Source organism: Aythya fuligula, chromosome 9 (genome assembly GCF_009819795.1).
Source record: "Aythya fuligula isolate bAytFul2 chromosome 9, bAytFul2.pri, whole genome shotgun sequence".
Classification (NCBI taxonomy): Eukaryota; Metazoa; Chordata; class Aves; order Anseriformes; family Anatidae; genus Aythya; species Aythya fuligula.
This window is the reverse complement of record NC_045567.1, coordinates 24,584,192-24,598,545: the sequence shown is the minus strand read 5'-3', so window position 1 is coordinate 24,598,545 and position 14,354 is coordinate 24,584,192.

The following is a 14,354-nucleotide window of genomic DNA, read 5'->3' as shown; positions in this document are numbered from 1 at the left end:
CCCAAAATACGAACAGTGGTAGCAGTATAAATGTGCTAGCATCAATTCTAGCAACTGAAAGTGCATACAATTTGGATCCATTTTCCTCTTCATTTAATGGTGGTATCTCGTGTATCTGGGGAATGCAGCATAAAATTGCTTATCGTTGGGCTGCATCCTTAACTATTGCAACTGGCTATGGCAATACCATCACTGATTCTTTGGGATTTTCTTGAGGGTGTATCTCATAACAGGGCCATACCTAAACTCATCTGCGCTGGGGAATAGTCCCAAAGCTACAATGTACCACTTCTACAGTTACTATTAATTTCTTAACCTTTATAAAGGATCAAGTGTGCAGACCAATGCCACACGCCTTGCACTGCCAGCATCTGCAGAGGCTGCTCTGGGAGAGGGGTAAGCTGCCCAGCCTGTCAGCAGGAAAGGTTTGCGGGGTGTTTCCTGGCACAGACATTGCCTAGGGGTTGCTGGGCTTGAGAGAGAGGAGCTTACAGCAGATGGCTTAATCTAAGACACAAATAATGGAATCAGAAATGATCTTGTGCTAGAAAATGGGAATAAATATGAAATGACCTAAACCCAAGAAAAGTGAAAGGCTGTGTGTTACAACAAGGGAGAGTAAATGATTGCAGCTTATTACTACTATTATTCTAACATTAAAAGGGTGTATAAAACATTTTGCTAATCTGTTTAGATTTTCTTTTGATTCTGTATGGCATTAACACCCTTCAGAGAAATCTCGGTTTATAGACTGGCCCCAGCAAACACATGCCCCATGAGATACAGTCACTACAGAGACGAGCGTGAGCATAAACAATGAACAATGCTTCTTAATCACAGTTCTAAAAATGAAACGGATCTTGGGCACATGTTCAGGCCTGTTCAAAAATACATGGAAATTAAAGCAGCCATTTAAAGCCTGAAGTGTTGCTGATAGAAAAACAAACGTGACTGAGAACTCTGTGCTCCTGGTGGTCACCACAGGAGGAACTCAGCCGAAAGGCTGGGCAGAGCTGGGATGCTTGGTGGCTCTTTCTGTCCTCTCTGTGGTTCTTGCAGCCTTCCTGCCTCTCCAGATCTCCAAAAGATGGAGTCTAAAACGAAGCTTCTAAAAGCACTGCTCGTATGTAATTCCTCCTGGCAGATCTGGATGGATGCTAAGTCATGACCCCTCGCCTTACACACAGGGTTTTATTTTGTTTGAGGTTAACGTTTACCTCATAGCTGACAGCAATAAAAATCACCTCGAAACACAGGCATTTCTGACACTGTTTTATTAAAGAATCAGTGTATGTCACTGTTAAATAAGCATTGCAACAGAACAATCATTTTTGAATTGTTTAGTTGCTCAATGTTTAAACAAGGCATTAAATGTTTGCACAATAAGGGAACAACGGCTCAGTTAGTGTTTTAAGTAAGGTGGGGACAAATGAGTGAATTCTTACCCCGGATTCCTTACCACTGCATCACAAACTGTCTTCTTGCAGGTGACGTATTCAAAAAGATCCAGCAGAGGTAGGAGCTGAGAGGAAACGCATTTTTCATAGTCTTGCTCACTCTATCCTCCCTTTTCTCCTCAGGTTTGTGGCCGCTGTTCTCTGGGCACGGAGCATTTCCAGGTGTCCTCTCACCAGGAGCAGGGGGTGCCTATGTGGAAGGTCCAGCACCTGTACGGTCAGAAGGCAAAATGAGCAAAGCACTGGTGGAGGCACAGCCCGACAGTCGTCCTGAACAGACGGTGCTGAGCAGACAAAAATCCTGCCCTCATTCTTTTTTTCTTTTCCAAAGTTTCTGAAATCTCTCAGAACAAAGATGAAGCTCCCAACTAAACATTCCTCATTGAAAGGCTCCCCAGATCAGCTGGTGATTTTCACTTGAAAAGAAGTAAACTTTATCCTTAATTCTCTGGTAAGAAGAAAGATACAGTTTTGTTGCAGGGAGACATTTCAAAGATCGTTTGATTTATATGTGGAAACTTATATTCATATACTGAATTTTGAACTTATTTTTTTTTAAGATATACTCAAAGGAAAACACTCTAATTTATACTTACGTTAGTAAGTTTACTACCCATTTTTCAGCTCACGCCTATGAAATGGTGTGGTGACAATTGACACGTCCCTGGTTTTACTGTTCTTACAGTGTTCCCTGTAACACCAGGTGATTCAGTCCTGATGCAGACCCCGAATAAAAGCAGGTTTCTCATCAGGACCTTCTAAACCCATCTCACACTTGTGATTTTTGACCGGGAGGCACGTGTAGTTATCACAGATACTATTTATGCAGTGTAAAAAATAAACTGGAGCTACATTTTTACTCTGAGCGTTAGATAAATATGGAATAAAACCATAATTTTCTTTGAGAAATTCAGATATACATCACTCTATGTGCTAACGAACAGTTTGTTCTCTCAGCACTTCTCCGACTGGTCCATGGCAGTTTCCTTCCCATTGCTCCATCTAACAATAATCTCATTTCTTGGTTCTGATTAGGAATAATTCCTTCTTTGTTCCTTTCTGCATCACTGCGTTCCCAGAACTTCTACGAAAATGAACTTTTTACTCGATTAGTCATTCTGTTTTGACAAATGTGTGCTCATTTCCTCGCGTATACGTATAAAAACTGTTTGTGTTTATTTCTGCACATCATGCCGCTGGGTTTAACCAGCAGGATGATAGTGGAGTTGAAATGGAAATCTCTCTGTTAGGTTTGAGGATTAAAGAAAATATGGAGAAACAACATCGCTTACAGAGCACAGACTTCAGAGTGGCCAATGTGGTACTGCTCATGAGCATTATAGTCACTTAAACACTGTTTATACTGAAAAAAATCCAAGTCACATTTGAAAGCTATGATCTCAGCAGTGGCTTTGATCCCATAATAAGACTGAATAAAAGGCTCAACAAAAACACAGTGTGTGGAGAACAGTAGAGGAGCACTACCCAGTAATTTTCAGAGACATTAATGCCAGTTGGAGAGACTACAAGGAGAAAGCCCTCCAACTTTCAGTGCCATTAAATTTAGGAGAATGTGTGTAACCTGGCAAATCTCCAGTGATATGAGTTGAGTGCTGCAGACCTGCATCCTATCACAACAGACAGCGAACTGACCATCTGTATCCTCGGCTCTCACCACATGCCATTGTAAAAAATGTTCTTGTGCATTCAGTCAAAAATGCTCAAATCGGTATTAACGTTTGGTATTTTTCCTTTATATTAAGAGCTTCTATGAGAAACAGAGCAAATTAAAGTGAGAAATGTTTAACGTCAAGTATAGTCTAAACAGTTGTTGGAAAACTGAGCCTTTGATATATTCAAATGTTCCATATTTTATCAGATTGCTTTGGAATTCCACACCCCGGTCTCTAATTTTACACACCAGCAGATTGGCAAGTCAAGCTCTAACAATTTTATGGATCTTTACTGATACTTTACTGATGGGGAATGAGACATTAAATCAGTTTATCTGGTAACGATCAGGAGGTTAACATAGCTCAGGGGATGTTAATGCCCAGCCCCAGGACAAACCACAGAGCTGCAGTCACTCTGGCATCTCGCATAAAGGTGAAGTCACTGGGCAGCTCGTTGCACTTCTTGCATGCCCGGAGCTGAGCCGTAAAGGCACGGAGCAGTCACCAGGTTTCTCCTGCAGTTTGCTGAACACATTATTTGTCACCTGATGAAGTGTGCTTCTAGCCCCGTGTTTGTTACCATTGACTAAAAGCCACTAATTCATTAGCTAAGCTCCTTCCAGCAGGGGTTATAACGTGATCGGGGAAATTATTCTGCTGTTTCACTAAATCAAAGTGAAACGTCAGGGCTTTTGGTTTGATACCCTCCCAAGGCTTTAAGAAAACGCAATTTATGGCTGAAACCAGATTAATATTTTATATTTCACAGATGCAAATTTGACATTTTCTGTTGGAAGAGCTCTGGTTCTCCTGCTGACACGAAAGCATTAGCAATGAAAGCCTGGGATGAGGGAAGTTCTGATCAGCGTGCGATGCATAAAACAAAGCCCTCTGCCGTTTGGTTTTGGCGGGGGGCAGGGGGTTAATGCTGGTGTCTGTACTGAATCAATGTCAGCACGAGATCTGCGATGAGGGTTACAAGGTAAAGCCATCTTCAGGATGCTCTGCTACCATTTTTTTAAGAAAAGGTGCATCCACAGCTGGGGGATTTTGCTCTGCCTGGTATGACTAACCAGGTGTTTTTATAATGTGCTGAGGAATTTCTATCAACATCTCAGAGGAAAGGGCCTGCTGCCAATTTAATAGCCCGATGCAATTCCACTGGAAATGGGCAGCAGGTGTGCTGCCAGGTGGGAACGGGGCTGGGCTGCAGAGCTGTAAGGTGGTCATGGGCACAGCACCCCACCAGATGGACATGGCACAAACAGAGCTGTACTGGCAGAGCTGTAACATGCAGCTGAAGCACTGCTGTGAATCCTGTGTTTAAGATTTCCTTCCTGAATCCCTTATCCCACCCACCTGCCCCAATAATTTTTAACCAAGACTGGTAGTCTGTGCTTGGTCTGGTCCCCAAAAAACTCGAAATGATTTGAAGAAAATTAATGAGTAAACAAAGAGAGGGAGAACTTTTTCTTTCTTCTGTGTAAGATACAACTACAATTGCAGTGTTTTCCATGCAGATAGCTCAAGCACATTCTGAAATTTTCTTTTGCCTTTGTTTTAAACAGTTCTGACTGACCCTGCTTCCAAAGGTGAACGCGAAGAACAATGGCAAGAGAGCGAGTGCTGAGCGTATTTAAAGCACAATAATGGGAAGTGCTGATGACCTCCGATTTCCATTGAGTCCTTTTCCTTCCCCTGGCAAAAATTATGGCGTGTCACTGTCACTGCACGACTGGATCCTGGTGCTGTGAGCCCCTTCAGTAAGGTAATTGATATCAATATTGGAAACATTTACATTTGAGTGGTGACATCTTAAGGGCACAATGGTATCTCATCACAACAGGACTAAAATAAACCTTTTACACGTGTGCATAAGTTGCTGTTTATGAGAGACACAGTCCAGTCTTAAACAGCAGATTTCTCTCAGTAACATCTTCCAGCTAAATTTCTAACAAACACTTGGTGAGGTACTAATAATGCTCACTTCGAATAAAAACATCGCTGATTGTATACTTCCTGGATTTCTCCTCCACATTTTTGAGAAGCAGGATATTAGGTTTTAAGAAGTCTGTATGCTTTTGGCTTCTATGCAATGATAAATCTTAATTTTAATAACTGGACCTTTGTACTGACCGTGTTAAAGTATTTTCCAAAGTAATTTGATGTAACACAGCCGTGGTTTACGCTGGGTAGCTGGCTGCCAGGTCCTTCATTGCTCCTGTTTCTGTGTATTCTGCTATGCCATTTTCTGCAGGCTGTCTTTGGAAGGCTAAACATGTATTTTTAACTGTTCTAGCTTTGCCATAATGCATGAGCTGCAGACAGAGATGGGGAAAAATAAAGTGGTCCCACAGCAGCCGGGTGCTTTCAGCAGTCAGTGCTCAGCCCTGTGCAGATTGCAATTGCAAATTTGCACAGATAAAATGCAGGCAAGGCACAATGCGTTAATGGACAGAGTGGAGAATGCAAAGGATTTTATAAAGCACTTGTGAGAGCAATTTAGTTTTGCCTAGTAATTCATCACTGGAGACAGCAAAACGGGGAGGATGGTACTTTTTAGCCATGTTCCCCCATGGGCATACGTGCAATCCCCACTTTGTATTCTGACCATTTGTCAGTGCAGAAGACTTCAGATTTAGCCTCGTGTAACTCGTGCAGGGCTTCCATGCAGCCTTCTAAGTGGAGCCCAATGCCATTATGTGGTTTTGTAATATTAAATCCACGAAGTGTGACCTTGTTTAAATAAAGCTTCGGTTGTGCAAGCGCCTCATTGTGGCACTGGCGCTGCTCAGGGGACCTGACTGTAGTGACACAGTGAATTCTCAAATCTGCACGTGTTTAATTGTAGCTGAGGAATTAGGGGAAAAAAAAAAAAGACTCAGAGGAACATAGTGCATGCAAAGGTAGGAGGAAATGCCTCCCATTTGCTTTCACAAGTGAGGTTGCAAACCAGACACGCTTACTAACTTCTGTTGAAGACAAATAAAAATATTTTTCTGTATGAAACCTTGAAACTATAAAAAAATCTTTTCCTACTGGAAAAAAATTACTTTATGCTGAGATTATGCAGCTGTTATGATTTAGGTATTTCTTTTTAATGATTTATTTTCTGGCCTTCAGGATCCTAACAAACAACCTTGCGTGTTTGCAGTGAAGGCAGCAGTTTAGAAGGAGCAGAGAAAATTTGCCATTGGCTTGAAAACTTGCTACTTAGGCCTGAAGCAATTAATTGCAATAATTAGGCCACCTGAAATGGAGGGGACTTCAATAGAAATATTTCACTTATGAAAGCAGACTATTGATCTGGAGAGGACCCATTTAGAAGACCACATCAGGAAGGGAGGTCACTGAAATTAAATTAATTTGAAATGAGGTAGAGAAGGGAACAGAAATCTGCTGTTCTGAACAACAAGATACGAGGCGATGGAAGATCAGCACCAAAAGTCACAGACAGTGGGATGGGAACGGACCCGGGGAGGTCATGCAGCCCGTCCCTGGGTGAGTGACCTCCTGAGAACAAAGGCGATTGTTTACCTCAGGAAAAGCCATGGCTTTGTCAGGGCAAACATCGTAAAACTGGGACCTGTGATTTAGCACCCGATCTTAAAGCTGAGTGATTTACTTTTCACCTGTGCACTTGTCAGGGATGCCAGCGTGTCTTGGTGCTGTCAGCTGCCGGGTTGGGGCCTGCAGTAATTGTGTATTAAAAGCATTGAATCACGGAATCACAGAATTTCTAGGTTGGAAGAGACCTCCAAGATCACCTAGTCCAACCTCTGACCTAACACTAACCAGTCCTCCACTAAACCATATCACTGAGCTCTACATCTAAATGTCTTCTAAAAACCTCCAGGGATGGTGACTCCACCACTTCCCTGGGCAGCCCATCCCAATGCCTCACAACCCTTTCGGTAAAGAAATTCTTCCTAACATCCAACCTCAACCTCCCCTGATGCAACTTTAGCCCATTCCCCCTCGTCCTGTCACCAGGCATGTAGGAGAACAGACCAACCCCCACCTCGCTACAGCCTGCTTTAAGGTATCTATAGATTCCTCAGGTGTCGTGGCAGATTATTAATAGTGAGTATAAAAAATCAGTCCTGAAGGAGGAGTGTTTCCTAGTTTAACAATGCCTTCTTGCTAAATCCGTATTTGCTGAGTATTCAGTGCAGACGCAAGTGAGGAAAGCATTGCAACAGCACCAAGATTTTCTTACAGAATCAACAAATCGGCTGCGGCAGCAGGTCATTTACATCTGGATGCTGTTTGTTTTCCTACAGACCCCCTGCCCAAACTCTCACTGCAGCACTTGCTGCATCCAGCTGGGGTGGGGAGGGAGCTGAAACCTGCTGTAGGCTGCAGCTCAGGGTGCCCCCGGCCCCGGGGAGCCAATTTTGAGTCCATTTGTTGCCCCGTTTATTTTCCTGTTGGCTTCCTTGAAGCCACGTGCTGTGAGCAGTGAGTCAGCCATCAGTTCTCCCCAGGACCTCTGGGAGGCTGGTTTTGATCGCGGGGCTGCTCTCCCACATCCTGGAAGCCCTCACTCAGTGTTTGGGGCAGGTTGCTGGGCTGCACGCCGCTGCTGGACGCCTTCCACGGCCGGAGCTGGCTATCAGGACCTTATCTCCCGGGCGTAACGCTTGTGACGTTATCTGCCCGAGAAGCCCGGCGCTTCGGCTTTGTAGCAGAATGACAGTGGGCGTGAGGCTGCCGGTGGGAAATATTTCAGGGGAATAATGGCCGGAAACGTGCTGAGAGGAGCTCTGCTCTTTCGGGTTTTATAAGAAACTTTGGCCTTGCTTGTGAGGCAGAAAGTGCAGTAAGGTGGGAGCCAGGGCTAGGAGAAGGGAGAGCAGAAGCTGAAATGATGCTGTGATGGTTAGGGATGGAGACAGGACGGTCCTTTTTGGCAAATCTGTACAAGGAGTCACACTTTGGAGCAAGCTTATATCGAGGTGTTCTGTTCTGCTGTTGTTTGCATTCATGAAAAAGCAAAGTGTGGAAGCCTACACCTGGAAGTGTGTTAAATAAAGTGTGTTTCTGCTCTGCTGTATGCTCAGAGCCTCCTCTGCAGGCTCGCAGGGGTTATCGTTGTCATGAGTTTGGGATTCCTAGCTCTGCTTTACATTTCCGTGGCACAAAGTAACTCGCAGGGGCAAGTAACCAAGGCTCCCTTTGCTGCACCCAGGCTGTAGGCAGGAGCAGTTCCATGCATCTCTCCTCTGTCTCACCGCTCACCCCGGGCATTTTGATGCCACGGCTCTGCCTGGGCTGATCCACACATTCCTCGTCATGGTGGTTGCTTTGGTAATTAGCTAATTAGCAGGCTGGCAGTGGTAATAACCACCAATGTCGTTTTATTTTGAGCCTGTTCTTCACAAGGCTTGCAGCAGACAGGGATCTGTGGATGCTGTAAATGTTTTTCACGTTCTCATTCAAAATATTTTGGCATATGTAATATTTTTAATACCCATGACGGGGCTGCTCGAGCGTGCTAATACACCGAGAACAATCTGATCAGTGCTCACCAAGGAAACTAGCATAAGGCACAGGAACAGGAAACCTTTAAAGGGAAAAGAAAACTTGAAAATACAGATTCCAGGCAAAAATGAGGAATTCTGAGTAGTTTGCAGTGTGACTTTGGTGCCTGTGAACTCTGGAAAAGTTTGTCTCCTACATGGTGCAGATTTTGGACACCTTACTATTAAAGCTAGACTTTTGCTCAATGTGAATACTCACTCATTATTTGTTGTTGTTGTTCAGTAGATATTTGTTCACAAATATCTGTGTATTTGTTCGCTGTTTTAGCTAAATCTTACCCAGACGTGCAGGTCTACACCCTCAGTCCCACTGAGGTGCCTGTCAGGATCCAGCACTAAATTACTGGAGAAAATGTGACCCTGGGCAGTACAGGCTGCTCCTGGCTGCGGAGGCAATGAGGACAACACCACTTTCTATGAAACTTTATGGCACAAAAAATGCCATGGCAAAATGTTCCTTTCTTTCTTTAAAAAAGGATCCTGGCTGCTTTGTGAGATTAGCCCTGTGTCTGTTGGCAGCTTGGCTGCAAGAGGGGGAGAAGGAAGCATGAACGCCTTGGGTTTGCTGGTCCCAGCCCTCCACAGCACGTACCAGAGCACGGCTGGGATGTGAGAGCATTTGTTTGACCCCTCTCACCTCTGATGAATCTACTGGCCATCTTATTCCCTAGAAAAATCAGGTTTTAAGAAGTTATAAAACCACTAGTTGTTTCTTTTCTTCTTGTAGCGATGTAAACACTCCCATGCAGTGCGGGAAAGCCATCCAAAATAACACAGTGGTTACCGGTGCCTGGAAAGACTCCAAGGGACACATGCCCCAAATAAATTAGGAGTCAGCTCATTCACCAGCGGGTTGTGTGTAAATTGGTTGTCAGGGCAGTTGACTGGAGCTCTCAGAGACGAAGTCTGTCCCAAGGCACTTATTGTTAAGAGTGTAACTATAAGCTGGACGAAGTGTGATTTCGCACAGTTTGCCAAGGGAAGCAAACTCGCCAGGTCTTGTAGAGGGGCCAGGATGGGATGTTATGACTTGGCATCATTCTTGAAAGCAAGACTTTTATCTGTTCCCTTTCCTGAGTTCAGTTTTCTCTTTCCATGTTACTTCCCTATAATTTTATAAAGCAGTATGCTTGGCATTTGTTGGTAGATGGTAGATACTTGAAATAAGTGTCACATCACTTCACCGTGTTGTATTTTATTTGAATACGTTGTGGTTGTCGATCACATTGTAGATATGGCACATGAACTCACTGCTCAAGTTTCCAGAAAAGAAAAAAAAAAAAAAAAAAAAAAAAAAAGCCTTTGCTTTCCAGATAAGGGAAAAGAAGAAAATTTCATATTTTTTTCCTCTGCAATTTCTTCTACATTATGACTTCATCTGGTGGTTACAGTGCAGACCCTTGGCTTTTAACTGAGATCATAATAAAAGGTTGCATCTCTTGGTGTTGCGTTTGCAGGATTCGGTTCATAACTGCTATTTGTAAGACTCTCACCCAGTGCTGCGGGATGTCCTGTTATCACCACCAGCCTTTTGCAGTGGAGCTCAATATTAAAAAATCCTCCCGTGTGTTGCTGCAACAGAATTTATCCAAGAAGTTTCCCTTCTGTGAGGAACTTGAGAACTTTATTTCCTGGGGGTGTATAAGAGTATTTATGAGCCTGTAAACCTATTTTAAACTTGCAGTGCTTCAGAGATGTTCGGGTTGGATGAATTAGCAAGGCAGCACTATCAAACCCTGAGGCTCCTGGAGTAGATCTGTGGGAAATGCAAGCAGTTAGAGGCACAGAAACAGGTGGGGAAGAGGAACTAGAAGAAGCAGTGGATGTGCAGGGGAATCCCTAAGAGTGAGCTGGGTTTTGCCCAGCCTCTGTGCCAGGTGTGGTTTGCCCAGGCGGGGCAGGAAAGGAGCTGCAGCTGGTTCTGGGGAGCCTGCAGTTGTTGGGGCACCTGAGCAGGAAGGACTTTTGGCAGCCTGGGGTCAGAGAAGCCAGCACAAGCCCTGGGCTGGGAACATTCAAGAGACGAAGCAGAGTTTCCAGTACAGGTGTCTGTGCGGTGTGAGCTCTTCCTCAAGATCAGCTTCCCCTTCAGAGACTTTGGTTCTGTTAAAATAAAGCAAATGACTCATTATAGATCCGAAAGGTATCTGCATGTGTGAAGGCCAAAGAAATGTCCCAAAGCAGCTCAGCGTAGTGCGATTTGCCTCCCTCACCCCAGTGAAGTCATGGCTTACATGTATATGCCCAGTTATGGTAATTTAGGCACTGACATTGCTGGGAATTCTGTTCCTGACAATGGGGGGAGCGGTAAGGTCACAGCCCTCCCACGTCACCGTGATTCGTTTTGCGTTGTGTTGCCCTTCTGCACAGTGCTAAGAGGATGCCATAATTTAGGGTTCACCTAAACAGATGTCTATACATAAATAAAACAAGTCATAAGTGCAAGATGATACAAGCAACGCATAGTTTCTGGTGATAACCCTCTCAGAACTTTTGCTTCCGCCACGCACTTATGCTCACACACAGTCATTTCCAAAAAACCCTTTGCTCCTTTTCCCCTTCAAACGGAAGCACCCACTCTGGTGCTCGGGTTCCCACTCTGGGTCTGGGCCGGGGCCTCGGCTTTCTCCAGGCACACAGACACACACACACATCTCCAGTGTAGGTCAACAGCATGTAAGAACTGCAGGCAGAAGTATTTGTGATATATACATATTACCCATCATGGGTATATGTATATATATAACTATATATATGGATATCTTAAAGTAAAAATTAAAAAAAATTAAAGCTAGAATGTCTCTTCATTGAAACTTCGGCCTTTGGCCATTGAGGCTTTGGGACCATGTTAACTTTACCCTACATTTGCTGGTGTTGATTACCTCTGCGTGCGGCACTGCTGGTATTTCCATAGTGCCAGGAAAAGGGGTTGTTGATATATTTCAGTTAGTCACCCATACAACTTGTATTTATTCACTTGTCATTTATGTGGAAGGACGTGAATCTACCCGATTTTTTTTCCCCCTAATGCTCTGAGTAATATTTATGAAGTTGTTTGTACTTCGAAACCACAAGGTGGTGAACTCAGAGATATAAAAATGCAAAGAACGGTAATCTCTAAGGAATGAAAATGTGAAATCAAGTGTTGAGCAAGATGCTTTTAAAGGAAACAATATATTTTCTGAATTATATTGCATGTGATTTTCTTGCTGTGCAGAATAATTCCTCATTCACTCTTTGAAGGAAAGTAAAAAAGAAAGCTGTGTATTTCATCCCCTTCTCCAGCCCCTCACTTTAACAAATGCTTAGGCAGAATATCATGCCCTCATTTTATTTTTGATTATCTGTTTGTGAAATTTTCTCCTTCCCTCTCCAGGTAGATAAACTGCTGGCTTCCAGTTCTTTGCCAACGAGGAAGGAATTATGCTTTTTCTTTTTATTTGTGTAAGTGTCCTGAGTGCTTTTTGTGATTTTTCTCATGGTATCGCTTTCCTGGGGTGACGAAAGAGAGCAAAGCCTCATGCCCTCAGGGATAAAGGGGACAGGACTCAGAATTATTGGCATGGTACTGATTCTGCATTTCTTGTTTTTATTTTGAAAAGCCTCAATCCAGTAAGAATAATTAATATATGCTTGTCAAATACACGTATAGAATATTTCTTTTTTTTTTTTTTTTTTTTTTTTTTTTTTTTTAAATAAACTGCTAGGTGAAGTTATACCACACTTGGTTTTGTTGGTCTCTGCAAACAATTGTTCAGGATCACCAAATTTTGAGAACACCTGGAGTGGATAAAATATCTATGTACACTATGCTGCCTGCTAGAAGCGTTGCAGCTGGAAGAAGAACTCATCTAAGTGCTGGGGCACTGGAGCAAAGGGAAGCGTCCACCAGTCAGGAAACTGAAAATTGCTAGCAGGGAGTCTCCTGGGATAACAACAGCTGGATAAGCTCATGCATAAAGCTGGGCACTGCTTATCAGGGTGTTGTCAGGAAAGAGCCCTCGCTGTGAAGCAGGCTGTACCTAGATAAATAGATCCCAAGTGGGAGGTTGCACAGGGGAAGAGACGTTCCAAACAAACAGCCTCACAGCTCCAACATGGAACGCAGCTCCTTGGGCCTGGGGCCTAGTGGAGATGGTGAGAAGCAAATTGCATAAAGGCGAGAGGATTCGGTTCAGTGCAATGTGCGAGGAAGCAAGCCGCAGGGTCAGACATACCAACAAGGAACGAATCCCAAAGTTCAGAAGGTGATGGAGCCACGGGGTAAAGCTGTTTGCTTGGGAAGCTCTGCTTGGTGCTGGGCTGCTGTCTGGAGAGAGGAGGAGGAAAAAAACACCTTGCCCTTGGCTTGGAAACTCTCCAGAAAAGTTCAATCACTGGAGGGCAGAGGAAATGCCTGATGAGGAACGGCTTGATGTGCATAAAATACTCAGCATAGGTGGGGGGCAGGGGATGGGGGACAAGGCGGGGGGCTGAAAGGAGATCTGTATTTGGAGTACAAGTAACTAAGGGAGGCTGATAACTGAAGGCCTTGGTTTGGAAACCATGAGGATTTATGCTGCAGTTAGAACGAGGAGGTTCTCGCTGGGTACTTTGCCTGTGTTGTAGCCTGGTACCCAAGTTACCGGGCGGTGGTACTGATACACATCCACTGAAGAATGCTGTCTGTGGGGTGAGCTCTGCACATTGCACATCTACAGGGCTACGAAGGGCAGACGGGAAGGCCTGCAACAGAGTCAGCGGGAACCAGCTCCTTCCTCCTACCACTTCTGTTACCCTAAATGCTTTTGTTTCCAAAAAACGAGTGGTCAAGCCCCGGCGACAGAGAGCCTTTACGCTGCTTTCTGCTGCTCTGTGGCCAGCGGCAGTGACCGCTGTCCCTGGCAGGGGTGCGGACTTCCTCCAGCCCCGGGCGGCTGGGCAGAGCGTGGTGGCGGTGTGTTGCACTAACCTTTGAGTGCTTCAGTCAACACCAGAGCTTCCTTCCTAAGCTGCTGGGCTTAGTTATAAAGCATTTAGTGTCCATCCTGTTAGAAGAAACAGTACGCTTCTCAAAAAAAGTTAAAATGTTATGCGAATGCCTCGTTTCACTGACGGAGCATCCAATAAATGCTGTGGCTCGGTGTTTGTGTTAGAGCTTCACAGGCATCTCTGCTCGTTCAGCATTTCAACCAACTAACCAGGAGATTTTTAAGGGTTAGCACTGTTAATATATGTTGAGCAAAGTAGAAGTGTTATCTAGTAATTCAAGCATAGTCCCCCAAACCAAAATTCATATTTCCCTCCCCAGCTCTGGACACTATTTGGCTCTAGGTGCATATGGGTGTGCTAAGCAGCCTCTGATGCACTGTTTGTTGGTTTTTTTTGGCTTTGTTTCTTGTCATCCACCTTGGTTAAAGTATCCAGAGAGTAATACTAAAAGAAAGCCTACTGCAAGTGCTGAAGAAGCTGCACCTTGTGGATGACTGCTCTTACGCTCTCACTGCAGGCATTTTGCTTATGCATTATCTGAACAGGTTTTGCTCTTGGAGGTATGGCCTGATACCCACTTCCCTTAGGGAATATCCAGGGGCTTTAAATAATTTTGGGAAATCTGAAGAGCAGTTTTTCTTGATGAGCTTAGAAAAAAGAGCAATAAACCGATGACATTCGGTTCTGTGGTCTGTTGTCTGACTCAGCTG